This window comes from Mustela nigripes, chromosome 5 (genome assembly GCF_022355385.1).
Source record: "Mustela nigripes isolate SB6536 chromosome 5, MUSNIG.SB6536, whole genome shotgun sequence".
In the NCBI taxonomy this organism is placed as follows: Eukaryota; Metazoa; Chordata; class Mammalia; order Carnivora; family Mustelidae; genus Mustela; species Mustela nigripes.
The window spans coordinates 133,219,042-133,246,531 of record NC_081561.1 but is presented as its reverse complement, the minus strand read 5'-3'; the positions used below and the strand labels follow the sequence as shown (position 1 = coordinate 133,246,531).

Here is a 27,490-nt window from a genome sequence, read left to right as displayed (position 1 = left end):
ATACCTCGGTCTTAGAAAAAAGGAGATTCTCTGTAATGGTTGATAGAGAATATTCTACACAAATTCCTGGGCTGCCCTGTACTCTTACATGCGTAAAGTCCAACAAGTTTACATTTATTTAGGGTGGCTAAAGGGACGTTCTTATTAATTTGTAGGTTGAAAATTACCAAATGGACATGTACAACTTAAAACCACATGAAACATAATATTCTTAAAGTTGAAACTACACTGCCATCGAAAACAACAGTATTTAAAGAGGTTATTGATTTTATTAAATGATACATTCTTGGTATAGAAATTTCATTTTACTGAGTTTTCTATTGCTGTATAAAAGACCATCTCACACAGAGTGATATACTTAAAATAGCAGTGTATTATCCTATCTCATGGTTTTCAGGGATGACAGAGTTCAGCGTTCAGCTGGGTGGCTCGCATTTGGGGGTGTATCAATCAAATGTCACTACTGGGTCTGGAATCATCTAAGGATTCCTTCAGTGGCGTCCAGCCCCTGGGCTGGGATAGTGGGGAGACTGAGGGTTGGCGAACTGTGTTTCTACTCAGCTAGCCTGGGCTTTCCCACAGCAGGCCAGTCTCGGGATAAGCTCAACTTGTCCCAAAATACTAAAGTAAAACCTGCAAGGACACTTACGACATAGCCTTAGAAGTCTTAGAGGGTCATTTCTGCTGCAATTTACTGATTATATGGGGCCTAGCTCATTTTTTTTTTTTAAAGATTTTTTTTATTTATTTGACAGAGAGAGATCACAAGTAGGCAGAGAGGCAGGCAGAGAGGGAGGAAGGGAAGCAGGCTCCCTGCTGAGCAGAGAGCCCTACTCGGGGCTCGATCCCAGGACCCTGAGATCATGACCAGAGCTGAAGGCAGAGGCTTTAACCCACTGAGCCACCCAGCCACCCCGGGGCCTAGCTCATTTTTAAGGAAAAGAAAACAGGGGCCCTTTTTTCAGGTCAGCTACCAAACATACAAATATTTTGATGTGATTCCTGCCAGGATATGCTCTATTCATGTGAAACTTTATGGCAATTTTAAGCAAACCACATATAGTTTCTTACCTGTGTCTTTTTGTTCACCATCATATTAGAGCAATTTCCAATGGCATTATCACTTATTTTAAAACATTTCAATATTAAATCTTCTAAATGGACTTATATGTATAATTATCCTATTTATAATAATAACTGACATTCTTTGAGGGCTTATTTTTGCCAAACACAATTCTAAGACATTTACAACGATGACCGTATTTAATATATACAATAATAACACTGTGAGGTGGGACCTCTATTATTTCCAACCTGCAGTTGAGATACAGAGAGGCTAAGGAACCTGCCCAGAGTTACAAACCAGAATGTAGCAGAGCCAGGATGTGAACGCAGCCAGGTCCCTTTCAGAACCCGTGCAATACTCCTTCTCCCGGGGCACAGCATTTGGGTGCTCTGTAACTTCAAGGACCCCATAAATTCCCCCTTCTTTATTTTTCTTTTTCTTTTTTTTTTTGGGCATGTGGTATACTACTACATAGTTATCATAGTGCAAGGTCTTTGAGATTGATGGGAATTCAAGTAAGTGAGAGTCTGAGATTTGGACAAATCAAGTTTGATTTCTGCAGAGGAAAAAAAGTATCTACTGACATGCGCTCCGATTATAGTTACAGTATCTTGAACTGGAAGGGGCCTTAGACATCACCTTCTTCAATCCTGTCTTGTTATAGATGAATTAGTAGGTTCTCATTAGAAGATTTTAAAGATGAGTAGAGACTACTGATTTTGTTCAAAACCACTTAGCAACAAATCTGGGAATGGAATACAGCTCAGGAATCCTAGTCCACTAAACCCTATGTAACCTCTTCATAATTACAGAATGATTAGTATGTTACATGATGTATGTAGCCCCGTTGCCTACGTGTTTACAACTGTGTTTGAGATCTAAATTATCTGGTGATCAGTGTCTACGAAAGTAAAATAACACGTTCGGAAAAAGAGGGACACGTGGGTGGCTCAGTTGATTAAGCATCTGACTCTTGGTTTTGGCTCAGGTCATGATCTCAGGGTTGTGAGATCAAGCCCCACATGGGGCTCTGTGCTGGGCATGGAGCCTGCTTAAGGATCTCTTATTCCCTCTTCCCTCCCCCTGCTAAAAACAAAAAAAGATAATAATTTAAAAACAAGAAGCAGAGGTCTAGTTCCTTAAATTGTGTTCTATTTTTCTCTGTAATTACTGAATAATGGGCTTTTCCTCAGAATTTCTATTGGAGTACTTTGTAGTTACTGAGCTAAAGTTACCTATGTAATTATTCTGGAATAGAGATCTTATACCAACATAGGAAACAAAATAAAACAAGTGTATTACATTAATAAGTAGATATCATTGCACTTCCTGGAATGCACTGTCCTCCCTTTACTAATTAGGCATGTCTGTGGCTGCTCACCAGACCGTGGTCTACACGCAGCCCTCCCCTGGCACGATGCCTCTGAACACCACTGACGACATTCACTGCACTACGCAGTAGCAAACACCTGTAGTAAGTGTATCTCTGTATTTTTCTCCCTCCTGAGGCTGTGTGATGGTTCAGAAAAGGAACTGTCTTTATATTTTTTTGCATTCTTGATGTGTGGCAAACAGTAGAGGATTAATGACTGCAGAAGCATGTGTGAGGGGAGAGCTACTGGAAAAAACTTAGCAGGTGATCCTAAAGACTAGGGTTGGCAAACCACAGCCCACCTGCTAAGAAAGATTTTTTACATTTTAAAATGGTGATATAAGTATCTACATAAAACCTATAATTTTAACTTTCTGGTCCTTTGGGGAAACAATTGCTGATTCCTGATATAAATGTGGTATTTCATAGTCATAGGACAGGAACAATAAACAACCAATGGTTATAACCAAGTATGAGAAAGTACCAAGAATAATTACTAGGTTCATTAACTGGAGAGACTGTTTTAAGGTGATGCAGTCTCTCAAGCAGAATGAATATTCACAAATCACTGGTGGTAAGACCGCTTTCTGACAGATAACGTAAATACCTCTGGGTAGTTTTTCATCACAGCAGAGCCCCAGGCATGGGGCTCGCCGCTCAGTTATTCTCTATTTTGGGTCCTCGAACAGCCTAATCTACTGGGCCTGAAGAGGGTTCTCCTTGCTAAAATAAATCTATGTTTTATGCCTTTGCCATTATCTTTATGATTCTGGTAGACTTTTCAGTCTCTGAATAAAATATTTTCAGGCCCATTTGGTCTGCTTGTTAACAGAGCGACAGCACGGGTCACAGCAAGACACCGCGAGTCCCTGGCTGAAAGCCAACGGCTGGTAATATTTTCCTGGTTAATGTCAGAGGAAGTCGAATGATCCAAGAAATGCACATGATGACATGATGACATCATCAGAAGCACCTCAAAAGTTCGAAGCCTGGGGTGAATGAAGGCACTATTGCCGAGGCACAGCCTTACAAATGAGCTGTGTGAGAAACCAGGATGTTTTCCTTGGTACAGCAAAGTAAAGATGCTTCCAGGTAAAACCTGGGACCGGTTTTAGGGGCCAGCTTCAAAGAGGTACGCTGTAACTTTCGTCTCAGAGAGTTTTTAAATGTATTTGCCAGGCACATAACCATCGAAGAGGTTTTGTTTTCACCAGAGGAAGCAGGCCCACTGACTTGAAGCCTTTTGGTCGGCTGGAAAAAATGAGAACAAAAACAGGATAGCTTGGGGCAAAGTAGGCTTAGAGAGGTGCCAATGCTGATGGCTTTTTAAAACAGTTCCCAGTGGGGTGCCTGGGTGGCTCAGTGGGTCAAGCAGCTCACTCTGGTTTCTGCTTGGGTCATGATCTCAGGGTCGTGAGACAGAGCCCCTTGTCCGGCTCCACACTGGGCCTGGAACCTGCTTGAGATTCTCTCTCTCCCTCTCCTTCTGCCCTCCTCCCCTGCTCGCACTTTCTCTCAAAACGAAACAAAACAAAACCAAAAAGTTACTATTGATTTTTCTAGCTTGGAGGCACACAGAGATCAGAAACAATAACAGGAAAAAGGAGCTAGATATTATAGGGTGCATTTAGTACTCAAGTCTTACAAAGACAAAAAGCCTGCCTCCCACTGAGGACTCAAGTGCTTGAACAGAACTTCCACCGTGTTTCTTCTAACCTGGTCCCTCTCCTGAAGCGCACAGCTGAAAAGAATGGTCAGACGGCATGTGCGTACATTCCCACTACACTAAGCTCAGCTCCCAAATGACCATTAATCAGTTTGTGATGGGAAGGCAGCCCCCTGGCTAAAATAATCCATTATGAGACAGAAAGGAGAGGAAGCCTGGGGACACCTAACACGGGCGCAGCCTCTGTTAGGACGGGCAAGCTCTCAGGGAGAAAACAGCGGGAACCTGGGCAGGAAGGGTTCACCCTCGAGGTTCACCGAGTTTGAACGGCTTCCAGAAAGCACTCGACTCCAGGCACCTTCTTCTCCTCTAGCCAGATTCCTTTCATTTGTTTCATTCTATCATCCTTCTGGTCTCGCTAACGCTGCCAGTTTGTATCTTGGCTACTTTTCTGAACAAACCTATCATCCTATTAAGAGGACAGTCATATGTATTATTTATTTATTTATTTGTTTGCCAGACAGAGATCACAAGTAGGCATAGAGGAGGCAGAGAGAGAGGGGGGAAGCAGGTGCCCCACTGAGCAGAGAACCCAACGCGTGGCCAGATCCCAGGACCCTGACCTGAAGGCAGACGCTTAACCTGCTGAGCCACCCAGGTTCCCTTCATTTATTTTTCTGTACAGTTCACTCACTGCATCAGATTTCTACCTTCCCCTTAGCTCCATTAAGCAATTTTCTCTGTGCCATTATAGTGCTCGGAAATACAGTAACTGGATTCTAGAAACACAGAACTACTTCAATAAAGGTAATGCCATTAACACTTCTGTTAAGGAGGTTAGATACACTCATCTGAAATCTTAGTGAGTATACAGTATTATGTGGCTTAATAAAATAAACCATTTCTTCGATAGTCAAAGGTAAACTTAATTTGTGCTCAGTCTAAATGAGGCCTACTTATCAAAAATTTTAGTGAATCTCAAGGCTAAGAGGTCTTAGAAGTAATATAAATGCTGGTGTGTATATTTAGTGTAGATCTTCAATCTCTCAGAAAATGAGGTACAACAAGTCTGCTCTAAGCAGAAAACAGGTCTAGTTATCTAGGCAGAGATGCTACAGGTTTCCAGAAAACCTGAATAAAAGAACACTGTAAGAATCAAACCATTTACTGATGAAAAATTATATTCTGGCTTTCTTTTGACCTAGAAAAAAAATCTCTTAAGAAAGCATATGACATAAGTGACCAGACTATTTCTTTTTGAAAGGAAAGGTGCTGTCAACATAAATCCAGAGAACCCGAGAGCCTGGAATTACTCAATAATAACCAAGAAGGAAACATTCAAAATTCAATTTAAATGAGGCAAATATTTTACTCACAGTGTTTGGCAAATGTAAGCAATAAAAACTAAATAAACTATGAGCACTCAATGAAGAAAAATGTGAATGGAAGGAAATCTCGCCAGAACTCTTAGATGACCAGGAGCAGCTCAGTTTCTCTGCAAACTAAGACAAACATTCTTCTTCCTTCCAGATAAGACCTCCTTTTGAAACTACAAAAGGAGTTTAATTTAATGTCTCATGTCAGCAAATAAGATCATTTTAGAACAGAGTAGGAGGGAAGGGAGAAAAGAATTCATGATTTGTAGATAACGTCATTAAATAAGAGCTGTTGCTATTGATTTAAGGAGAATGGTAATTCCATCCCTGCTGAAAAATCTTCGAAGGACAGGGTGCCTGGGTGGCTCAGTTTGTTGGGTGCCTGCCTTCGGCTCAGGTCATCACAGTTCCAGGGTCCTGGGATCGAGTCCCACAACAGGCTCTCTGCTTAGCGTGGAACCTGCTTCTCTCTCTTCTCCTTGCTTGTGGTCTATCTCTCATTATCTCTCTCTTTCTCTCAAATAAATTTTTAAAAATCTAAAAAAAAAAAAAATCTTCGAAGGACAGAACAGTTTTGTACAGATCAGATATACACATACACACAAACACACACACGTTTTACAGGATGTGGTCCTGTGTGGCCCGGATCCAAATTGGACAGTCCTGATTGGAGTCTCAGTTGTATACTTGGTTGGTTGTTGGCTATGAAATGGTAATAAAAGAAGCCATCCGGAACTAGAGGGTATCATGTTTAGCAAAATAAGTCAATCGGAGAAAGACAACTATCATATAGTCTCCCTGATATGAGGAAGTGGAGATGCAACATGGGGGCTTAAGTGGGTAGGAGAAGAATGAATGAAACAAGATGGGATTGGGAGGGAGACAAACCATAAGTGACTCTTAATCTCACAAAACAAACTGAGGGTTGCTTGGGGGAGGGGGGTTGGGAGAAGGGGGGTGGGATTATGGACATTGGGGAGGGTATGTGCTTTGGTGAGTGCTGTGAAGTGTGTAAACCTGGTGATTCACATACCTGTACCCCGGGGGATAAAAATATATTATATAGTTTATAAAAAATAAAAAATTAAAAAAAAAAGAAGCCATCCCATAATATTATTATGTGGATTAAACAGGACAATGAACGTGCACTCAGTACGGTGCTCGGCACATACCCTCTCTGTTAACCACCCTAGCTTAAGCCTAGTCAGTCAACTGCGGAATGCTATGAGCCACAATGCCTCACGGAACTGCCCTGCAAGTGTCCAAAATGCAAGGTTTCCCTTATCAAAATGGCGCCCACCTTCAAAACACCTTTTAAAAAAACCCTAAAAGTTCTACTGAGGAGGAGGCAAGGCTGTCCCTCTTCTCACTTCCAAGGCAAAACACAAAGTGCATGGGCTACTGTTCCACTGTTTATACTTCCTCACAGAGCACAGGGCAGAATCTTGGGGGCCACAAAACCCCACCCCCTCACTGCACAGATGGGACAACAAGGCCTAGAGAGGTTGACTTGCCTATCACCAGACAAGGCGCTAACAGCATGACGGAATGAAAATCTTGGTTTCCTGATCATTTCATTCCACATCCCTTACTAATTCTATTAACCTTCTTTATTCCTTTACTAAGGTATTATAAAACCTCTTTGTAAAGATGTGAATGCAGTTAGTGCAAATAAATATTTCTCTTTTCAAACACTTTTTTATAAAGTATTCTTCAAATATAAAATCAGAATGAAGATGAAAACACAAATAGCTGGTTTATTCCTAATATGAGGAATCACTGTAGCTTTTTTTTCCCAATTTATTCCATGTAGTCAAGGAATTCCCTTTAGAAAACTAAATCCAGCAAGCCTGGACACTCTGTATGACTGTGTGTAGGCTGTGGGGCTCTGGAGGGAAGAGCTCTTTACCTAGTATATTTCAACCTCCAGAGAACAAGGAAATGATCTTTCTGTACTAAAATGTCATTTAAAGATTATCTTATAATTACTTAATATAAGAAAATATTATCCTTTCCCAAATTTGAGACACTGTAGAGAAGTCTGAAGTTTTCTCCGACTACTGTTCCCAAATTCGGTCCCTTCCCTTTGTCCTTAAGGAGTAACATTGTTGTCATTTTGGTATATGTTTTTCCATGTAAGTTTTTATAGATGTGCAAACACACATATATTTTTAAAAAATATTTTATTAATTTATTTGACTGAGAGAGAGAGAGAGAGAGATCATAAATAGGCAGAGAGGCAGGCAGAGAAGGAGGGGGAAGCAGGCTCCCTGCTGAGCAGAGAGCCCAATGTGGGGCTCAATCCCATGACCTGAGTCGAAGGCAGAGGCTTAACCCACTGAGCCACCCAGGTGCCCTGGAAGTAGGAATATTTGATGTTCACTGTGTGTGTGTGTGTGTGTGTGTGTAGGGTGTGTCTGTGGCCTAAAACTGTTAATCCAGCTGTTTCCAACTAGCTTTTTCCAGAAGCAAAATTATGATTATCATTACAGATGGTAAGTGCCTACCCCCATGCCTGACTCCACAAAAAAATCCAGACCATCACAAGTACTGGTGAGGATATGGAAAATATGAAGTATCGGGAACTCTCCTCTATTATACAAGGACTCTGAAAAAGTGTTTGGCAGTATCTACCCAAACTAAACATACGTATACTTATTACCCAGTAATGCAACGGTTCTACTTTTAGGTATAGATCTGAGAAGAAAGGAAAACAGGTACATAAGCATTATTTGTAATAGTCCCCAATTTACCAATTACACCACAATTCATGTAATCATCCTAGACAATGTCTATCAATAATTCCATAAATTGTCTAGGATGATTACATGAATTGTGGTATAATCACAAAAGTATCTTGTCCAATAATGAAAATCATTATTGTTACATTCAACAATATGGATGAATCATAGAAACACAATGTTGAAGAAGCCAGACATAAGAGCACACAGGGCCGAATCCTACCTAAATAAAGTTAAAAACCAGACAAAATTAGTCTTTGCTGTTAGATGTTCCTACAGGCAAGGGATATTGGCTGGAAGGGAGCATGAGGAAGGTTTATGGGACTGAAAATATCCTATTAGCTGAATATATGTTCATGTTTAACAGTATTCGACAACAGTAATTATAAAGAACTGACACAATGTTTTCATGACCATAACGATGAATTCAAGAAACTAAGTAGAAACAAGTGTGATGTTAGAAATGAAAGAGTCACATCAAAAGAGAATCTATGTAATGCAACATCAAAAGACTGGTATTAAAAAGCAAGCATTTTGTAACTTTAGTTTGTTCAAATTTACAGTCAGTAACATTTTAGATCTATTTCATTTTTTCCGTCTCCCAGAATAAAATGCGTTTTTCTGGTATCATAATCTGTGGAAGATAGCTGTCTCTTAAACGTAAGTAAAAAGCATTTAAGAAGTCAAAAACCATGTTAGAAGACAAAAAAGTTTCTGATGAGGTAGCACCCCTACTTCTTTTCTGAATCTTTTTATTACTCCTAGAAATATCTGTTACTTTTTGTCTTTTCTCACTCTTTGACATTTTCTAGCCAAGGATCTGCTGGATAGTTAAGCAATGTCACTCTCTAATTTCTTCCATAGAGCTTCTAAATTTAGTTGTTCAATTTAACAACAAGAGCAATGGAAACAGCTGCTGTCTTCATATTATAATGTTTCTCTGCAATGCATTATGAATTTATAACCACAGTCCCCCTTCTCCCTGACTAGAATCCCAGGACTCCACTGAATTTAATGGAACATCATGTTGACTGGATTTTGTCAGGCTCTGTAAATATCACTCAATCCTGATTTAAAGTGTCCGTGAACTTTGCATCAAATAACAGATTTGTATCTGTGAAAGAAAATAGCCCTCTGTTTTTAGAATTAAAGAAATAAACCTCTTGCCAATAATAATTTCCTGAAGGTTCAATCTCTTAAAGGTGTAATCAAAGACATATGGATCACTGTCTTCTCATTTCTACCAAGAGGAGTATGATTAACTATATCAGTGATTTTTTTTTTTTTTTTTTTTTAAACAGTAGGCTCTCTATCCACTGTGGAGCCCAGTGAGGGGCATGAACTCACGAAGCTGAGATCAAGACCTGAGCTTAGATCGACAGTCAGATGCTTAACCGACTGGGCTATCCAGGTGCCCCTAAACTCAGTGAATTTTATAGTGTTGCTTTAAGATCTCATAGCTTTAAATTTAAGTGGGTCATAATTTAGAAGAAATTTTGTGCCTATTTGTATATTCCAAATAGCCTAAGCATAAGAAAAAAAGGTTCTGAAAGACAATTATTCTCTAAAATCGCAAAGAATGGCCAAGTGTGCCCAAGCAGTGGCGAGAGGTAACTTACAAGAGCCACCTGTGTCATGGAGGATCCCTCCACTGTCTAGACCCAGGCTGTCTAACATGGTGGTTGTTAGCCACATGTAGCTATTTAAAGGAAAATTAACTAAAATTAAATATAGTTTTATAGTCAGTTCCCACGGCACCTCAGCCACACTGCAAGTGCTCAATGGCCACACGTGGCTAGTGGCCACCACGCTGGGCAGCGCAGATACAAAACATTTCATTACTGAGGAAGTTCTCTTGGTTGGTGCTTCTCTAGGTTAACTTCAGTCCACCATTCCTAAAATTATCAGTGGTGGCTGCATACAGCGACAGTGTGGCCTTGGATCAAAATAGCAAGCAAACATGATTTGGTCCAGAGAGACCATTTTTTAAAAGTAAAAGTAATAATTATAACCATGAAACCATGCCAAGGCTGCAGTGTAGGCCAGAAGGGGAAACACTGCCCAGAATCAGATGGCTCAGGCCTTGCACCTGTGTTTTGGCTGTGTGTCCTTGTCCTCACTGGTCAGATCGTGGCCATATGTTACCTTCCCTATTCTAGGGGTGGGGATGGACGACAAACAAGCCTAAATAAGGAGACGGCTTTGGAGAGTCATGAAGCACATATCACTTACGTTATTATTTTTATGTAAAACACTCATTTTGGGTATCATCAGGTAACGTGACTAAGGGAAAGGCTCACCTCATTGAGTTGAAAAGTACTACTGAGTTGATTCCATAGTCACGGGTCATATTTGGGAAACCTGATTGGTTAATTTATTATCACTAAGAGATTGTTACCACTTAAGCGATTATAGAACACTGCTCTTTATATAATACAGTGATTCTGAATTAGATTTCTATATTGTACCATATTCAAATATATACTTATATACAGTGCTATATGCACAGAATGAATAAAACAATACTGAAATAAAGATGGTGGGAACAACTTCCAATTACATAGTTAAGTATCATGGCTAAAGCCGGAAAAGCGAGACTGTCACAGAAGAGACAGTTCTAGTTACTTACATGAAAATTGTTAATCCTCTAGTGAATCGCTCCTCCTGGGTTTTACCGTTCTGGAGGATATCCCCTGCCCGCCTTCCATTCCTACTCTGTACATACCTGGTTGCATTATCTTGTTGGGTAGATCTGTGTTTCCTTCTACAGCTATAAAGGGGGGTTGCCACAGTACCTCTTCACTATAGAAACTAAAGAGGACTTTCTTTCATTCTTTTTTTTTCTTTTTTAAGATTTTATTTATTTACTTGACAGACAGAGATCATAAGTAGGCAGAGAGGCAGGCAGAGAGAGAGGAGAAAGCAGGCTCCCTCCTGAGCAGAGAGCCAGATGTGGGGCTCGATCCCAGGACTCTGGGACCATGACCTGAGCCGAAGGCAGAGGCTTTAACCCACTGAGCCACGCAGGCACCCTCAAAGAGGACTTTCTAAACCTTGGTTAGAAGCAAGCACCTGTGAGCTATATAGGAAGCTGTTTTTCTGAGCAGATGGAGGAAGAAAAGGGGCCACCAGTAATCTCCTCATGAGAGAGAGTAAACCTGGTCTGCCATGGGATCCATGCCAACAAGGGGAAGAACTGCATGGGATACTCTTCAGCCGCCATGTTGGAAACCTAACTATTCCAAGCTAGGAGAGGAGATGAAGTGTAATTGATAAAGGATGTTATACATCACCATGAGCATGAAGTTGGAGATGGACTCCATGAATAACCTTTAAAACTAAGGAAGACATATACTAGAAATTGACCATTACATACAAGAGGGTCTTAATTTAGCTTCAGTTTCTTAAATAAACCTTGAGCTTTTGAATAATCTTGGATTTATGGAAAAATTGCAAAGACAGTATCAAGTATTCTCATGTATCTTACCTACCTTTAACCTAATATTCCCTCCAGGATACCATATGACATTTAGTGGTCATGTCTACTTAGGCTCCTCTTGGCCATGACAATTTCTCAGACTTTCCTTGCTTTTGATGACCTTGGTGGTTTTGAAGAATAGTAGTCAGCTTTTTTATAGAACATCCCTCACATGAGACATATCTGATGGTTTTTTTTTCATGGTGAGACGGGGGTCATGGGTTTTTAGGTGGAAGACCACAGAGATTAGATACCACTCTCAGGACACCACATCAAGGGTCCATCCTATCAATATGAGTTGAACTTGATCACCTGGTTGAGGCCATGTTATTCAGGTTTCTCCACTGTGAAGTTACCTGTGTGTTCCCGCTTCTGTACTGGACTCTCTGGAAGGAAGTCACTCTGTGTAGCCTACAACTAAGGAGTGAGAAGTATTATTTCACCACCTCGAGGGCAAAGTGTCTGCATAAATTATTTGGAATTCTTTTGCACCAGAAAGCAGTTCCTCTTCCCCATTTATTTATTTGTTCAATCATTTACATCAGCATGACTCACTGATACTTGTTTTACACTTTGGGTCTTTGGGTTATAAGCCAACACCACTTTATTTTGTTCTCAAATTGTTCCAGCTTTTGCCATGGGAAGCTGTTATTTGATTCCTGTGTCCCCCGACACATCCCATCATCGTTATCATCATCATCATTATTTTATCAGCACCTCGTTGCTTTCTGACTCCAAAGCTATAAGATGTGACAGGGTTATCTCGTATACTGCTTGCCGCAGTCCTCAAGTTAGACATTTCTCCAAAGAGTCCTGGTTCATTTGGCTGAAGAATGGGGTTTTGGATGTGTTCTTTAATTTTTAAAGGTTCTTTCTAACATACACTTCTCTCATTTCCACAACCTTGTTCCTTAATTTTTTTTTTAAGGGAGAGAGAGAAAGGGTGAGCAGGGGTGGGGAAGGAGAGAGAGAGGGCGAGAAGAATCTTAAGCAGACTCCATCCACACCCAGCATGGAGCCCAACTTGGGGCTCAATCTCATGACCCAGAGATCATGACCTAAGCCAAAATTGAGTCAGACACTCAACCAGCTGGGCCATCTAGTGCCCCCACAACCTTTTTGATTAGTGGGTAAAATAAGGTTCACAGTAATTAAAGGGTTTGCTGAAGATCAAGGCTAATAAATAATGACAGTGTTGGGGAAAATTCAGTCTTTTTTTTTTTTTAAGATTTTATTTATTTATTTGACAGACAGAGATTATAAGTAGCTGGAGAGGAAGGCAGAGAGAGAAAGGAGGAAGTAGGCTCCCCACTGAGCAGAGAGCCCAATGCAGGGCTCGATCCCAGGATCCTGGGATCATGACCTGAGCCGAAGGCAGAGGCTTTAACCCTTTGAGCCACCCAGGTGCCCCAAAATTCAGTCTTTTGATGATAGTTCAGTGTCCTTTCCACTACCTGATGTCTTATAGGTAAGGACATGGCATCAAAGACCAGACTGGAAAAAGGAAAGAAGTTAGTCCTTTCAAGAAGAAAAACTTAGCAGGGATATCTGACAGACCCTCCTATTTATCTAGAAGAAATCACTGGAGATTCTGTCCTCTATAGAAAGAAGTCTTTAATGATGTTACAGCAGTGGTTCTCAACTGGGGTTGATTTTGTGACTCCCATCTGCCCCCTCCTGGAGATCTGGCAATTCTAGAGACATTCTTGTTGGGTAGGGGCTGTGCTGCTAACTGGCACCCAGCAGATAGAGGCTCAGGAGGTTGCCAAGCACCGTACAATGCTCACAGTATCTCCCACAACAAAGAACTTCTAGTTCAAAATGACAATAGTGCTGAGTATGAGAGATCCTATAGCCAAAAGAATGACCACGGCAGGGGCTTCATCTAATTTTCACACAGGTCTTTTTAAAAAGATTTTTATTTATTTATTTGACAGAAAAGAGAGAGACAGTGTGTGTGTGTGGACAAAGAGGGGGAGCAGCAGAGGGAGAAGCAGGCTCCCTGCTGAGCAAAGAGCCTGATGCAGGCACCATCCCGGGACGGTGCCATCCCGGGACCCTGGGTTCATGTCCTGAGCTGAAGGCAGACACCTGACTGAGCCACCCAGGCACCCCTTTTACAGAGTTTCTATTCTTGCTGAATTATTTCTCTTTTGGTGTCTATGAGAAACAATAACAAAAAACTATCTGCTTCTGTAACCTTATAAGCCAGCCAATCAGAAGGAAAAAGTCCCCCATTTTGGTTAAGAAAAATGGCTCACACTCAGTTATGACAGACTCCTCTGGTTCTTACGTATGGGACAAACAGAAGGAGTCCACTTGAAAATAAGTTACTTCAGTTAAGTAGGACATGAACGGAACAATAATCTTTCTCAAGTAGGAGCAGAGTCACATGTAATCAGCCTAAAAAGGGAAGGCCTATCTCCTCCTACGCCATCACTCCCTGGCCGCCCTGGCTGTGTCTTCTGGCTCAAGGACACACTGAGCAGAACAGTCAGGTGGCCGCGGAAATTTGCCAACGGATGGGGGAACCTTACCAGCAAATGGCTGTAACCCAGAAACTGCTGTCCACTGCTCAGTGACCACAATTTGGAGAGGAAGTGAGTGACTATATCCCTGTTTGTTGATGTAGTCAGTGACCACCTAGCAGTCTGAGAGAAGAAAGAACCCTTCTGTTTATCAGGATCTGTCTTGCAAGCTTTAGAGAAAGCTTGCTCACTCCTATTACTAACAAGTCGATAAAGGACATTTTCTGAGCAAAGCTACGTGTGCCTTGGGGCCATAGACTGCCACTGGCCCCTAGAAAACATAGTGCAGAGAAGCTGACTGGAGCAGTATAGTTGAGGGGCTCCTATTCTGGGAGCTTCTCCTGACACCGACACACGCATGTGAAGTGCTCGATGTACTAGAGTGTTGGGCACATTAGGTAACTGCTTGTCAGGGGCAGCAACAGAGGGAACCAATGACGACTTCCGGGCTTTCTACGTGTGTGGCCTGGAGCAAAGTTGTCACACATTGTCTCATCACATCCTCCAAACTAGCCTAGGAGGTAAGTACCACTATCAGGTTCATTTTCATTTGCAGAATTAAAAAGTAACCATGTCAACTGGCTGAAGCTCAACAGGTACTTGAACCTGCTGGAAAGGGTACTTGAACCTTTAATACTCCAATGTCACAACTTGGTAACTTTGTCATGGTAACTTTTGGTAACTTGGTAACATTTTCATGGTAACATGGTAACTTGGTAACTTTTTCAGCCTCATCATAGCCACTAAAATTATTAACCAGCACACCATGGGTGTTTGTTCTTAAGGCCTGCATGGCAGAAGTGAAGGTAGCAGGGGTCAAGAATGTTGACCGTTAGGGCACCGGGGTGGCTCAGTGGGTTAAAGCCTCTGCCTTCGGCTCAGGTCATGATCTCAGGTCCTGGGATCGAGCCCTGCATCAGGCTCTCTGCTCAGCAGGGAGCCTGCTTCCCCCCTCTCTCTCTGCCTGCCTCTCTGCCTACTTCTGATCTCTCTCTCTGTCAAATAAATAAATAAAATCTTAAAAAAAATGCTGAGAGTTTTATTCGACCCAGTTTTCCTAAGAATTAGCTTAGCTTTTCAAATCAGACAAGATGGTAACCGGAGAACTAGTAGGGAAAAACGAAGGCCTTTCTGTGGGCTTTGTAAAAAGCCCAAGGACCTTCTAAACAAAGTTACAAGTGACCCCTGTGAGGGGAAATGTCTGCAAATCTTGGTTTAGGACACACCTGACATCTGTGTCCTTAAGCAGGCAAAGCCCATCAGTGCCCAGAGGCCTATGCAGGCTCATGCCTAGTCAGGCCCTAGACGGGGAGAGAGGGAGAAGTGAGGAGGACAGCAGGCGAACTAGAAATGGAGAAAGGACGTGTGGACGGGAGACCCTTCCTGCAGGAAGCTGGCGAGACCCGACCTCCCGCAACCCCGTGGCTCTGAGGCTGTGGCTCTAACAAACACGACAGCTATATAAGAAAGTGAGGACCCCGACAGACCGGGTCTGCTTTTCAGAAATGAGAGGGGAAAGAGCTTTTCTGTTACCAGACAGGACTCTGGAGAAATCATAGCAACTCCATGTGAGGGTCCCACCAATACCAAGAGGGGCAGAATGGGAAGTGCCCCTCCCTGCCGCATGAAGAATGGTGCTGCTCAGGGTCAGCTCTGCGGCGTTGTTAGAACAAGGCCATGCTAGCAGAAAAGGAGGTGCTGGAGAGGCTGAGGCAGCATTCTTGAGCCTGCAGAACCGAAGGCAGCAAGTGTGTCCCCACCCAGAAAGTCAGCAACATTGCTAAATCCTCACAAAAAGTCACAGCAGACAGGCATACATGCTATTTCGTTTGGTGTTACGAAGCTACTCTTGTTCCCCGACCTCAAGTATCCATATACTACGAGTGGACACAATTTTATATAATTTGCCAGTAAAATAAATACCTAATTGAAAAAACTATCTCTTCTAAATCAAACTGATTGCCAATAGTGGGTTGGTTTATAGGCTGGGGAAGCATTTGGGAGATATCTAAGTATTGTGAAGTACAACAGGCTTAAATTTTGATTAACTGGTCTCTTTCCTTAAGGGGTGTGTGTGTGTGTGTGTGTCCTTTTTATAGAGCGATGCAAAAATATAAAGAAAAATTAAGGAATATAACCAACATAGTAAATGACAAATGTGAATTCGTAGATACAAATAATCAGGTAGAAGTGTAATTCCTGAAAGGTGTTGTTGGATGATTTGAGGTCTAAGCCATCAAGGAAGTCGGACGCTTACAGGAATATATGATCGGCAAGCAAAGGCAAACTGTCCTTTTGTGATACAAGCTGACTCCTGGAGGTAACAGGAGATCAGGAGATCCCAGGGACAACAAAATGTACGTTCGGACCCTTAACAACCCCACACACCAGCCACAGTCTTACAGGAGGTGCTCAAAGAGAGACAGGGTGGTGGATGTTAGGACGGATGAGTAGGTGAGCGAAGTGCTTGTTAGCAAGTACGGCGAGAGCGTGGGGGACTCCCTCCGCATCTCCACTCTCCTCCTCCCCACATCTGTGGTTCAAAACAACTCCTTTCAGTCTCTGCTGAAGTCGGTGCCAGAAAAGAACTCCTCTTGCATCTTTAGTCCTCATTCATGATGCCCGCGTCCGCTCTGTGGGCATCAAAGTGGCTTAGACGCTATTAGTTGCTTTTGATCTAAATCTACCTACGCTTAGAATCTTTGTCAATGAACACTTCTGGCTGATTAACGGAGTCCCCTGTTTTCTAAAGAATATGTCTTCTTTACCCAGCAGTGTGGGAGATGTCTGGTAGCCATCTTTCTAACCCTTATTAAAGGCAGAATATTGGAACTACTCCCAAATGCTTCCCCAGCCTATAAACCAACCCACTATTGGCAATTAGTTTGATTTAGAAGAGATAGTTTTTTCAATTAGGTATTTATTTTACTGGCAAATTATATAAAATTGTGTCCACTCGTAGTATATGGATACTTGAGGTCGGGGAACAAGAGTAGCTTCGTAACACCAAACAAAATAGCATGTATCCCTGTCTGCTGTGACTTTTTGTGAGGATTTGGCACCCCTGTCAGGAACTATTCTTATTTAGGAATAGTCCTTTAGGAATGATTTTATCACAATTTGGCCACGCTCAAGCTAATCCAGTATTGCTACCTCTCCAACAGAAAAAAAAAAAAAGTCAATTAAAATTTAAGGTAAACCTCATAGAAATATACAGGAAATAAAACAGCACACCCATAAAATTTCTAATGTTTGGGACAGTCAACAGTTTTCCACATGATTTTTATGGTGAAATCTTTTTTAATTTAAATTCAATTTAGTTAACATATACCATATTATTAGTTTCAGAGGTAGAGTTTAGTGACTCATCAGTTGTGTACAACACTCAGTGCTCATCACATCACGTGCCCTCCTTAATGCCCATCACCCAGTTACCCCCCCCCCCCCCCGACCTCCCCTCCAGCAACCCTCAGTTTGTCTCCTGGAGTTCAGTGTCTCTTACGGTTTGCCTCCCTCTCTGTTTTCATCTTATTTTATTCCTCCTCCCCTTCCTCTATGTTCATCTGTTTTGTTTCTTAATGTCCACAAATGAGTGAAATCTTGGTATAAAATCCTGGTACAAGGTGAGCCATTTTCAAAGCAAGATACATTGTGTTACTTACTAACATTCACCTACATTGTGCATTGAGTTTGTTTTGCTTTATAGAAATTTACTATCTTGACATTTTGGTGCAAGATAACTAAGTTTCCACTGGTGATAGCAAAGTTAGCATGACATAGGGTGACCCCAGGCTGCAAAGTGAAAAGGCTGTGCTGCCTAGTTTAAAAGTAGGACAAAGAAAGTCTGGAGGGAGAAGTGAGAGGGATGACAGGGATGGAAGATGACCTCAGGCTCGGAGAATTACCCTGTGTCTTCTAGATCTGCAGTGGGGTAACATACGCCACAGTATCCACCCAATGGGATTTTGGCTGTCAGTACTGTTTTATTATTATTTTTTAATGTTTGTATCAAAGCAATATATGTACATAGTAAAAATATTACTACCATTACATAGAGTGATTTATAATGAAAAACAATGGGCTCTGTCCCATACCTGCCCCTCTTCAGTACTGCTCCCATACCTGCCCCTCTTCATCATCTTTGGCCATTTGTTTTTAACTTTCCTGATAATTTAGATTCACAAATCTAAACAATACAGTCACAGTTTTCAGTTCAAAAGCTTCAGGCAACATCTACTGACTTCCAACTGAGAATGAAGATCAACTTAACTCACGTTACCCTTTATCGTCCTTCTCCGTGCTTGTAATTTTTGTAGTTACACTTAGCTTTATTCTTTTCTTTTTTTTCCCCTTGGAGCGGGAGGGAGAGAGGGAAGCAGAAGGGGCAGAGAATGTAAGCAGGCTCTATTCCCAGCGTGGAGCCCAACGCAGGCCTCAATGTGGGCCTTGATCTCACAACCCTGAGATCATAACCTGCGCCAAAATCAAGAGTTGGAAGCCTCACCAACTGAGCCATGCCGGTGCCCATAGTTTTGGTCACTTTTAACTTTAAATAATGCACTTCAAGCTCTGCCAGTTGTTATATCAATTTTTAATACCCCATCACATAACCTAGATGATTAGTGACTCTCTCTTCCCACCCAGTCACCAACTCCTCCACCATCCTAACTTCTGACCATCACCTTACTTTTTGTTTTCAAATTATTGACTCACCTTTCTATGCTTTGTTGTTGTTTCTAAAAATTAAAGGCAAATAACCTGTTTACTGTATTACGATGTATAAATATTGCTCATAGCAGAGAAGTAATATGTTAGAAGGACATTTCTATTTCTAGAGGCCCATTTTTATGATCTATCTTCAAAAAAGCACATTACGAGGATGAAGAAAATCTATTTACTTCTCTTAATTTTCATAAATGTTCAAAATCACACCACCTTTTTGTTGTACTGTGACTCGACCATGACATCATTGGTCACTATTTTATCCGGAGTTCCTAACTGCCTTCACTGTTTCATTATTCATTAAATCCTCAAATTTTAAAAAAGATTTTATTTATTTGTCAGAGAGAGAGAGAGAGAGAAAGAGAAATAGAGGGGAGCACAAGCAGGGGGAGTGGCAGGCAGAGGGCGAAGCAGGCTCCCTGCTGAGCAAGGAGCCTGATGTGGGACTCTATCCCAGGACCCTAGGATCATGACCTGAGCCAAAGACAGATGATTAAAAGACTGAGCCACCCACGCATCCCAAATCCTCAAATTTTTATATCAAAATTGTACATTTGGGTCCAACCCATAAAGATGAAAACTGCAAGGTTTATTACAGCAGAGTTAAAATTAAACTTCTGAAGGGTGCCTGGTGGCTCAGTTGAGCCTGACTCTTGATTTCAGCTCAGGTCATGATCTCAGGAGCCCAGGATCAAGCTTCTCCGTGGGCTCAGTGTGGGCCATGGAGCCTGCTTATGATTCTCTCTCTCCCTTTCCTGCTGCTTCTCTCTCTCAAAATAAGTAAGTAAGTAAATACATAAACAAGCTTTTGCGAATGCTATTTTGCTGTTAAATGCCTGAATGAAGATAACCTTTTGCTCCCATGTCCTTCGGCGCAGAGACATATCCCATGTGTGTTAACGAGACCCATTTATCCGGTACTTTCAGTTAATAAAAACTCTGCCTGTGCATACTGTTTCATGCTCTCACCCTGTGAAGGAAGCTATCTTTTCCATTTCACAAAGACAACGGTTGACGATTAGAGGGACTGGGAGATTTAGCCAAGATCAGAGACAGTTTCAGATTGGAAACCAAGTGACAAGTGACCAGTTTCAGATTGGAAACCAAGTTTTTGTTTGTCAAAAGCCTGTGATCTTTGCTTCTACCACAGCTGCCCAACACATGAACTCTTTCTGCCTTTTGTTTAGAAGCCAAACATGATGGCTTTTTTTTAGAGGTTTTCTTATCAATGACAACAGTCCTATGGAAAGAAAGATAGTACTCTCTCTCTTTATTTATTACTAGATGCTTTGGGGTAGGGCTTTTGTAAATAAACCATGGGAAAAGCTGGCAGAAAAATACAAAGAAACTAAAAGGCATTACACAAAGGGCTGCTATAAGAACAAGCTGCAGAGTCAAGGAAGGCCAAAGGTTCGTAAGCACCGGCTTTCTCAAGCGACACCTGAGAGTCTGTAAGGCCCTGGCATTAATATATTCACCTTTAGTAACGTTACGTTCGGACAAAAAGGGACAGTGATCCCAATTACTCTCTGGCAAGCCAAGTACATCTCACAACGAGCTTCTTAGAAACGACTCCAGGTACTCACTCTAAAAGGTCAAGGGCAACCAGAGACCACTCAGGAGAACAGGGTCTCAAAATGCTGTGTGAGGAATGAGGGGAAGCAGGCTCGCCCTGTGAGAGTGTGAGCGCAGAGAAGCAGGTTTCAGCCTAGCCCGAGGAGATGTGCTCTGAGAAACACCGACACCTTCGTGTTCACCCCAGACGCATTCTGGCCAGTGGACACTTTGCACTCTCAACACAGATACAAGGCAAGACCTGAAAATTAAATTTCGGAATTCTGAATTTCATATTTACTTTTAGGACACACAAAATACTCTTTCATGTTAAGATTTTATTTTTGACTTTACATCAAAAGGAAAAAAAGTTCAGGAAAAAGGTTTTTTATGAAGTTAAATACTAACAGAAATATAGAATTCACTTTGGGCAAAAAGGAATGTCCCTTGCAAGTTTTTTATTTGTATATGCTTAAACTCTAACCCCAGTTTCCTCTTTTTCAATTGATGTTGCAGAGGGAGGGGGGATGTTGTGACTCACTAAAGTAGAAACGCATTTTATAAGAATATGTGATTATATACAAAAAAAAGAATGATGCTTTTTCCTAAATAATACTAGCTGACATTTACTCAGAGCTCACTGTAAGTTAGGCACTCTGCTTAATATGTTATGCACATTATCTTACAATAATATGATATATCTCCATTTTAAATATCACCAAATGAAGATCTATAGGTGTTAATTAATTTGCTAAAGTCACACAGTTTAAGTCCAAACTCAAATTCATCTCTTAAATATCCCATACATTCCTACTCTCTACATACCTAATAAGTGGATTGAAAGTCCATATGACCAATTCTTACCATGATATAAATGATTATAAATTTACATATGAGTAATGGGCAAAGGGAGATTAATTAGATGCATTTGATAAGCCCCAATTCTCATCCTCTGATTTTTGTTTACCTCATTTTTATCCTATCTAAAAAAAGGGGGCAATCAATGTAGCTTGCAAGTAGCCAAACTGATTTGAAAACTTGACTTCATCTCTGATAATGTTTACTGCTCTGTTGCTGATGACGACAGAAACACAATAAAAACCTGGCAGCCTGAAGGTTTAGGAAATACAAATATATACTGTCTATCAACATACATACTTTAAGGACTTAGGTATTAGGAGGAACACCTGAGATTTTATTTTATTTTACCTTTTTAAAAAAAGATTTTATTTATTTATTTGAGAAAAAGCAAGCTGGAGACCGAGGAAGAGGGAGAAGCAGACTCCCTGCTGAGCAGGGAGCATGAGGTGGGACTCCATCTCAGGACCCCAGGATCATGACCTGAGCTGAAGGCAGATGCTTAATGACTGAGCCACCCAGGCTCCTGAAACACCTCAAATTTTAGATGATGAGTCTAGAAACTTTATATAACCTATATTACACAATGACATTTAGACAATTTTGTAGACAATTTTTAGCAGTAAGAAGATTTTCTTTATAGGTGTAACACACACAATTTTCCTACTGACTTCATTCCATATACTTGGCGGAACAATGTGCAGTGAATAATGAAGATGTGGTTGTTCCTATGGATGATTGATCATATCCCTCAAAATCCTTCCACATCACAATGGAATACTATGCAGCCATCAAAAGAAATGAAATCTTGCCATTTGCGACAACGTGGATGGAACTAGAGCGTATCATGCTTAGCGAAATAAGTCAAGCAGAGAAAGACAACTATCATATGATCTCCCTGATATGAGGACGTGGAGATGCAACATGGGGGTTAAGTGGGTAGGAGAAGAATCAATGAAACAAGATGGGATTGGGAGGGAGACAAACCATAAGTGACTCTTAATCTCACAAAACAAACTGAGGGCTGCTGGGGGGAGGGGGGTTGGGAGAAGGGGGTGGGATTATGGACATTGGGGAGGGTATGTGCTATGGTGAGTGCTGTGAAGTGTGTAAACCTGGCGATTCACAGACCTGTACCCCTGGGGATAAAAATATATATTTATAAAAAATAAAAAATTAAAAAAAATTAAAATTAAATTAAAAAAAAAATCTTTCCGTGTCAGTCATTACTGTAGCCTATTTCATCTTACCAACCAATAACGCATCTGTAAATATCCCCAAAGCTCCCACTAAGCAGAACTCACTTGCACTAAAAACCTTTTTCTTTCCTTTGAAGCTCCTCTCACCTTCCCCTTCCACAGGGCAACAGGCACTGCGGCACAGAAGTCCGGCAGGATTTTTTGTTTACTTAAGGTTAACATTTTTGGAAGACTTCCAATTCTTTTCCTTCCATATCTCAGAGCAACTGATGCAGAATCTGGGTCAGAAGCATAAATTCTTGCTAAAGTACAGAAGGAAGGACAGGAATTGTTTATTCTCTCTGTAAGATACTGACTTTCAGGGCAAACCCATGTTAAATGGGTAGAAACACACCATATTTTTTTTTTTTTTAAGATTTTATTTATTTATTTGACAGAGAGAGAGAGATCATAAGTAGGCAGAGAGAGAGAGGGAAGCAGGCTCCCCGCTGAGCAGAGAGCCCACCACGGGGCTCGATCCCAGGACCCTAAGATCATGACCTGAGTCGAAGCCAGAGGCCTCAACCCACCGAGGCGCCCCAACACATCATTTTTAAAGCACATTTTCTCCTCGAGTAGCATTTAGTTCAGGAGTCGAGGTTCAAGCCCTGCCCCTAGTTCTGACGTTCACTCGCTACACACTTCTGGAGAAGTCAGTGCAGGCCTCTGAGCCTCCGTTTCCTAAGTTAAAATGCAGAGCTGGAGTCAGACAATTCCTCAAGGCCTGTCCAGCTTCAAGTTCTAGGAGTTCCATACACCGGTCTTTATAAATAGGGTTAACTACTAATGAGAACCATGGAGAAGCTCCACACCCACCGCAGTGAAGCCATTAAGAGACACGGTTCTGGTACCTTCTCAGGTTACTGAGATCCACCAGACCTGTCACTTGCTTCTCAGCAGAATGATTCCATCCCGTTTACATACTGCACGATTCTGGCAGTTCGGCTGCCAGGGTTCCAGAGACTACCACATTTTTGGCAGTTTTGCTGGTCTAAAGTCTTTCCTGTTTGATTTTATTCAAGACCCAATAAAGCAAGTAGTTGTGTAAAAGGGGAGGTTTTCTGCATGGCATGTTTACCCCCACAACCACTGTCATTTTTATTCCTCTTGACTTAAATTTAGCTGTGTAAAAAGAGCGCCTGACATGATGCGGGTGTTTGTTTGTTTTCTCAAGATACAAGGGCCCTACCTCCTTGTCCCACTACTGTCTCCCTCACCTCCCTTCCCTCATCCAAATGACTACCCACACTTCCCTCTCCCTTTCCATATCCATCTACCGACAGAACAACGTGCCTTCTCTTTCAGAATAAGCACCACCAGAAATTAATTCTTTGCATCATGGGGCCATAACCTCATGTTTCAAGGAAAAGGACAGGATTTCACATGATAATAAAAGAAAAAAATAGGAAAATAATTTCTAAAAAGTCCTGTGTTGTCTCAGGGGAGGCTGACTTTGCTTGTTGAAAATGTGGTGAGAGGAAGAGGAGACAATAAACACAGGCAGACTCGCTCCGGCATGCCAGGCCCTCCGCACACCGCGACTCCTCTCACACCCGCCACAAGCTCTGTGTTCCATCCCACCGGACGGCTGAAAAAGTCCTGGCGTTGCTGCAGGGAGATGAACTGATTCGCCCACGTTTCAACAGAGCCCGGGCCGTGTCCATGATCTCATGCGGCTCACGTCACTCGGCCGCTCTCTGAAAACCGTGAAAAGAAGGACGTGGACGTGTATTTCACGGAAATCAGTTTAAAAATCCTGTTTCCACAAAAGTACCTCAGCAGTTCAAGAGAAAAAAAATCTCCAAAGGCCCATGCATACATACAGCCTCGCGTCCAATCAAATGATTACGTGTCTCCTTTGAAAGGATGCTAAGAAGCACGAGCCCTTAGCTCAGTCACCGCTGTCAGCCTTTGCTTCCCTGGCCCCGCCGTCGGCCCATGAAGGGATTTCTGTGTCCACTCCTATTAAGGATACAGTTCTATTAAAACCATTTTTTTCACCCTCAGAACATTTTAGCATAGCCAACTATAAATATTTACTTTCACTTGACAAGCAAGAGCCTCTTGAAGGGAGAGAAAAACAGTCTGCATTAAACTTTTGAACTTTATTTCATCCACAAGAACTACAGGGAGTCTCGGAGTTTCCTCTGGGAGGCCGGCTCCGTGTCACCCCGCACTCCCTCGCTGGTTTGCATGCTCATTCATGCTTTCTTCTTCTTCTTTTTTTAAAAGATTTTATTTATTTATTTGACAGAGACAGAGACAGATCACAAGTAGGCAGAGAGGCAGATGGAGGCGGGGACACTCAGCAGAGAGCCTGATGCGGGATCGATCCCAGGACGCTGGGATCATGACCTGAGCCGAAGGCAGAGGCTTAACCCACTGAGCCACCCAGGCGCCCCTCACACATTCTTCTTAATGTGCAAAGGAGCTGAAGTACTTTTACAAAATGCTTACAAATAAGATGGAGATCTATAAAGAATAAACATCACGATCAAAAGAAATCAGAGTAAAATATCAATACGATGCAAGGAAGTGCAAATACACAGCGATCCAGGGATTATACATTAGTCACAAATTGGACTTTGAGCTTACTGGCACTCAAAATGGGGAAAGATAGATAGAGAATTACGCAATCCTAATGGTCTCAGAGAGAAGTAAGTTCTAATTAATGAACTGAGGTAAAAGCTCTCATCATAGTTTTAAACCTAAAAGAAATTTCCCAAAAGTCAAACTGAAAGAGAAGAATTCAAGCAGGAAAGGTTTTCCTCAGCATCCTATTTCAACCAGATTTGTTTGACAAATCTTTGGAAAAATCAGTGTAATGATGGTAGGTCGAAGACTCTGCTGTCAGATGAAAATGAGGAAGGCTACAACCTTTAGGATACGTGAGGTCTGTTTTAAATAAGGTTCTAACATGTGAATCAATGTAAATGTTCTATTTATCCACTGCAATTACAGACTTAAGACTCCATGCTTTAAGATGATGTAGTCACGTAATGCTAAACAAATAAAAGTAAAACAAAAGAAAAAAAAAAAACAAGGTACCAGCTATGAAATGGGCCTTAAGTCCTTAACTCAGAAATTATGTGTTTTTTTTTAAGAAATTACTATAAAAAATACACACATAAAGCACACAAAACTGCACTTTAGTGAAATATTATAAAGCAAACATTCGTGTGATCACTGACAAGGTCAAGAAATAAAATGCTTCCTGGAAACCCTCTTAGTACCATGGCCAAAGTTGTTCATGGTTCTCACATCTTTGCTTTTCTGGTTTTATCAGTTACCTATGTTCTAGTTTATCCCACTCTACAATTTATTACATAAAATTATATATTACATAAATTGTATCATAGGATACAAACTTCTTGTATCTACCTTTTCCTTTCATTAGGTTTTTAAAATTCATTCATATTGTTGGAAGTTAGAATTTCTTGTTTCATTTGTGAATAGAATTCTACTCTATGATACATAACTTGTCAAATGCACTGGTTTTTTCTTCTTCTTCTTCTTTTATTAACATATATTATTTGCCCCAGGGGTACAGGTCTGTGAATCATCAGGCTTACACACTTCACAGCACTCACCATAGCACAGACCTTCCCCAATGTCCATCACCCCACCACCCTCCCCCTACCTCCCCTGCACCTGGCAACCCTGTTTGTTTTGTAAGATTAAGAGTCTCTTATGGTTTGTCTCCCCCACAAATCCCATCTTGTTTCATTTTTTCCCCCTCCTAACCCCCTCACCCTGCCTCTCAAATTTTTCAAATCAGAGAGATCCTATGATAATTGTCTTTTTCTGACTGATTTATTTCGCTTAGCATAATACCTTCTAGTTCCATCCAAGTTGTTGCAAATGGCAAGATTTCATTTTTTCTTGATGGCTGCATAGTATTCCATTGTGTGTGTATGTGTGTGTATCTCACATCTTATTTGTCCATTCCTCTGTTGATGGACATCTAAGTTCGTTCCATAGTTTGGCTATTGTGGACACTGCTGCTATAAACATTCGGGTGCATGTGCCCCTTTGAATCACTACATTTGTTTGTCTGGCATAAATCCCCAGTAGTGTGATTGCTGGATCACAGGGTAGCTCCATTTTCAACTTTTTGAGCAACCACCAGAGTGGCTGCACCAGCTTGCATTCCCACCAACAGTGTAGGAGGGTTCCCTTTTCTCTGCATCCTTGCCAACATCTGTTGTTTTCTGACTGGTTAGTTTTAGCCATTCTGACTGGTGTGAGGTGGTATCTCAATTTGGTTTTGATTTGTATTTCCCTGATGGTTAATGATGATGAACATTTTTTCATGTGTTTGTTAGCCATTTGTATGTCTTCATCAGAGAAGTGTCTGTTCATGTCTTCTGCCCATTTTTTGACTTGATTATCTGTTTTTTGGGTGTTGAGTTTGAGAAGTTCTTTATAGACCTTGGATATCAGCCCTCCGTCTGTAGTGTCATTTGCGAATATCTTTTCCCATTCCGAAGGTTGCCTCTTTGTTTTGCTGATTGTTTCCTTTGCTGTGCTGAAGCTTTTGATCTTGATGAAGTCCCAAAAGTTCATTTTTGCTTTTGTTTCCTTTGCCTTTGGAGATGTGTCCTAAAAGAAGTTGGCATGGCTGATGTCAAAGAGGTTACTGCCTATGTTCTCCTCTAGGATTTTGATTGATTCCTGTTTCACATTAAGGTCGTTCATTCATTTTGAGTTTATCTTTGTGTATTACTGTATACTATTACTATTACTGTATACTATTTCTGAAATAAATTGCTCTCTCTGTCCTCACAGCCCTCCTGCCTCAAGCTAAGTATCTCCACTGAATGCTAAATAAAGGAACTAAGGAAAACAGGATTAACATTTATTTTTTAAAGATTTTATTTATTTATTTGAC

The 27,490-nt window shown here is 41.3% G+C and overlaps 1 protein-coding gene across 3 annotated transcripts in view; it reads right to left on the bottom strand.

Moving 5' to 3' along the window:
• NT5DC1 (5'-nucleotidase domain containing 1) overlaps positions 1–27,490 on the bottom strand; it is a 138,471-nt gene that overhangs the window by 40,263 nt on the left and 70,718 nt on the right. The window lies entirely within an intron of this gene.